Below are 4,714 nucleotides of genomic sequence, written 5' to 3' on the forward strand. Positions count from 1 at the left end.
TCTCGCGGCGGGCTCCTCGCGGCTGGCGGTGAGAGCAGACGCTCAGAGGCCAGGGGGGGGGCACTGGGCCCGAGGCCCCCGCCCCCAGCCCCGGCTCGATGTCGCTGCCTGCGTGCAAACCTAGTGTAGTCGGGGCGACCTGGCAGTGCTGGCCGCGCGCGGCCCGCAGTCCCACTGGCGCTCGCAAGCTGCAGGGACCCTAATCAACAGGCAAGCTGTCACAGCTGCCCACAGGCACCTCCTGGCCCGCCCGGGTCTCCAGAGGAGTGGTGGCTTCTTTACTGCTAGCCTGGGTGCGATGGGGTGCAGTAGGCCAGAGGAATATGAGAACCGTGGTGCTGAAGAGGAAGGACAAGCCACCTCCTGCTCACTTAAGGAGAGACTCCCAGAGAACGCAGAGAGGCTTGCAGGGCAGTCCATTTTCTGGACTTTCTTACCATGCAAGGTCATTGCTCAATAAGGTTTGCGGTAGCTTTCGGCTCTTTTCACCACCCACTGTGCCTGGGATGATTTCTGACCAGTCATCAACCGGACAATCTCAGGTATTAAAGACTGCATAGGTGCTGAGGAAATTTAACTTTTACTGATGTAGCGGGGTACTCCAAACAGGGGGGCAGTCTTACTCGTGAGTTACTGCCTGGGACTATACCGATGTTTTCCAGGATTCACCAGGAAAGGGGTGTTTGTTGAAGATTCCAATTTATTTATTAAACGTTTGTAAGGATACTTCACTTCCTGCTGCAGCCTCACTTTTGGAGAGCAGGCATGTAGGCCCGGAGGCATGCTAAGTGAGGCAAACTCCACAGGTAATACCAGGCCACAGAACTCTTCACACCTCCTCCCTCTTGTCTGGGCCTTTGAGCTGTAATAACAGCTTGGTTTCCCAGGAGACACTAGTAACATAAGAGCAATAATACAAGAATATTCAGGGTCATCCACTGGATTAGCAGTGCTCCCCTCAACCACCACCATCAGTACCATTTGCTAGTAACATTTAAGGATCCATGTGTTGGAGCTGGGCAGGTGGTGTGGTGGTAAGGGCACTGGACTCCCACATGCTGACTGCAGTTCAAGTCTCAGACCTGGTGGCTTGTTTTTTTTCTCTCTCTATCTCTCTCTTTCTCTGTCTCTCTCTGATGAGTGCACGTTTCTTGTAGCAAAATATAAAAATAGTAATGATAAATAAAATTAAATAATTCTTTTTAAAAAAGAATCATTTGTTTATTATGCAGTTAGAAACAGAAAGGTCTTTTTCATAAAGACAAAATGATTGAAGAACCAAATTCTGGCAAGGAAAACTCAAGAAAAACAGGCCAACTTCAAAAGCTGACACTGTTAGGGATCTCAAGTAGAAGTCCTTGATCTATTTTTAAAAGAAAAAGATGGAGAGAAATGATGTATTTATGTTTTTTGAAAACCTTGTGTGAATAAACTTATTAAATAAATTCATGATTCCCTAGAATTGCAGTCTGCAGCTATGTAATTATATACTACATGAAACAAATAATTTCTTCACTCTAGGTTTGTGGCACTAAAATGAATAGTTCACATATATTCTTCTTTGTAGCTTTAACATTTATAATTTTTAACCAAAAGAACAAATTAATATGATAAAAGCTCTAGATCAGCAGACAGATTACCCCAAGATCTTACAAACCAGCCCAGCTGCTTCAGTTATCTGCACTTTAGCTGAAAGCTAAATAATTCAGTACAACCTCATTTGCTACAGAGCCTGTTACCCTGACAGCATCCTCAAATGCTTCACAACTAATAGAGTTACAGCAAAATGATAAATCAGAACTGAGAGGAGGAGGAAGTTTAGAAATACAGAGGGAAAGGGCATTGTCAAAGAAAGGGGAGGAGGTAGAAGTCAGATCCCAGGGTGCAGAAATGAGAAACTGGGGAGAATGGAAGAAGGAAGAAGGAAAAGCTGATCTGACAGTTGGTTATCAAGGTCATCGTTGCAGGCTTGTAGGCGGGGATCAAGTCTGCTAGGGCCCCCTCAGAAGAGTATAGAATACCTACCAGAATTATCTACACGAAAGGCAGGAGACTGGCCTTCATTCTGTTGTTCAAGGGGCTCCCCACTCAGCCTTCCTCAACAACCCTCCACCCTTGTTGACACTGTGCACTTCCAAGCTACCCTGCAAGTTCTCCACAGAGTTCTGGGGCCAGAAGGGAAGGAATTCATTTGAGACTATGTGCTGTCAGCCAGGGAGTGTGGGAAGCCCTCCCAGAACTGTCTGCTCAACTCCAGCTGAAATCAGTGGGTGAGATCAAGAAGATAGGCATCAGGATGCTAGAACCATCTAACATGAGAGGGAACTTTCACTTTGTATTTATATACTCTCTGAGGTTTTCCACAATGATCTTGTATTATCTGGTAATCAGTAGAAACAATAAAGAAAATAACAAGTAGAGAATGAACCAAGTGGTGGCTTGAACACATGCATTTACCTTCTTTTCCACCCCAAATCACATAAAGAGGTATGTCTGGGACCAGTAGATGGTGTAATGGTTATGTTCTGGACTCCCAGTCAATAGCAGTTCAAGTCCTAGACCTGGCAGTATAAAACTCACGCCGGGTGCATGTGCATCTATGCCCAAGATCCCAAGAGGAGAATGGAGGAGAAGGCATTGAGGCATGGTCATCCCGCCTGGGGTGATTTCTTGCTTTCTGTCTCTCTCTTTCTCTAGTGAGCACATGCACTCTATAATAATAATCTCTCTCTCTAAAAAAAAAAAAAAAAAAAAAAGTATTCCTTACAGAGAAAAAGAGTCTAACAATCTAACAACACAGGGAAATAAGAAAAAGGATAATTAACATTCCAAGAAGTTTTGGGAAGTTCTGTAATATAGAAAAGAGGCAAAGGGCCAGAGGATGTTGCAGGGGCCAGACATGGGGCTGATCCACCTGAGAAGGTTCCAGGTTCACATCCAGAGACTTTACTGAATAATCCAGGCATGCCCATGATCCAGGGCTGGCTGCAGGGCTGGGGGTGCTGTCTCTCCATCTCTGCCTGTCTCTCTCATGAAAAAAATAAAATAAACTTAAAAGGTAAGATCTGATCCACAGAGAAATAAAATCAGAGGAAACAAAAACTGGGGGTAGATATATTATGAAGACCCTGTTGAGGAGGGCGGCATCTTTTTCTCTCAGTCCCTGTCATGGAGGAAATAAAGAAACTTGGGGCCAGCAGATGGCATAGTGCTTACATTGTAGAACTCCCACATGGCCGACTGCAGTTCAAGTCCCAGACCTGGTGGCTTGAAAATCATGCTAGAAGTGTTTGCATGCACGCCCAAGATCCCAGGAAGAAAAGGGATTGTGATGTGGACCTCCTCCCTGAGGGGTGATCTCTCACTTTTCTTCTCACTGTGTCTGTCTGTCTGTCTCTCTCTCTCTTTCCAATCAGCGCACATGCTCTGTGGCAAAAACCTCTAACAAAAAAGAAAAGAAATAAAGAAACTTAAACTATTTTTACTGACTAGCAGAACTAGTAATTTATTTAAAATTAATTATCACTTTAATTAGACATGAACACACACACACCTACACACAAAGCCTACTTAAAAACATAATGCCTAACCAAACAAATCTGAATCTACCTGATGTTCCATTTAATTCAAATCCCTGCTAACCACAATGGACGAACCCACGATAAAACACAGAAAACATCAAATACTGTCCTACTCTCACTAAACATTACTTTCTTTCTTAAAAAAAAAAAAAGTTATTTTAATAGCACCCACCAGAGAGAGAGACAGAGAGTGAGAGAGGGAAAGTGAGAAAGTAAGCCACCAGGTCTGAGATTCGAACGTCAGTCAGCCATGTGGAAGTCTAATGCCTTAACCATCATGCCACCTGCTGGCCCCTACTTTTCTTCTTTACCTTTTTGCTAAGAGATGTATTTTATTAAACTAAACTGAATTTTCCATTCCATTTCTAGAAACATCTAAGGACAGTCTGTCCTCCATAACTTTTCTTTTCTTTCTTTTTTTTTTTTTTTAGAGATTTTTGCTGTAGGGCTCATGTACTTGCCAGAGAGACATAGAGACAGAAAGTGAGAAATCACCCCCAGGAAGATTGCAGATTATACCACAATCCTTTCTCCTCCAGTCTCCTCTCGGGATTTTGGGCACACACACACACACACACACACACACACACACACACATCTGGCATGAGTTTTAAGTCACCTGGTCTGTGACTCAAACTGCAGTCGGCCATGTGGGAGTCCAGTGACATAACCGTTACACCATCTGGTGGTCCCCCTCCACAATTTTCAAAGACAAACAGCAGGACCAATTCAGAAACCCACCATTTACTGTATGGATGAGCTAATGACTAGGGACTAACCTCTCCCCTTCAAATGTCTCAAACAGAATGGTCACTGGAAGGACCCTGAAAGCCTGCAGCAAGTTTACAAATACAAAACCAACCACCCTCTGAAGCAGCAGGTGACCCCAGTATGAAAGTTCCCTCCACCAGTGATGGAAAGAAGCACGAGGGGGCTTGCATCCTGCCATCCACTCCTCCGCAGACGCACACCAAGTGTTGGAATGAATGAGGACCTTAGCTGTGGGAACCTTCCTTCCTTTACATGATTTTCTGAAGTCTCACGTGAGCTTGTGCAGACAGAAGGCTTATATTAGAAGGTGCTGACGAACTGGTGTCTCCAGAGCTACTGTCCTCCTGCAATTGCCCTGTTCA

Source organism: Tupaia chinensis, unplaced genomic scaffold, assembly GCF_000334495.1.
Source record: "Tupaia chinensis unplaced genomic scaffold, TupChi_1.0 Scaffold000075_1, whole genome shotgun sequence".
NCBI lineage: Eukaryota > Metazoa > Chordata > Mammalia > Scandentia > Tupaiidae > Tupaia > Tupaia belangeri.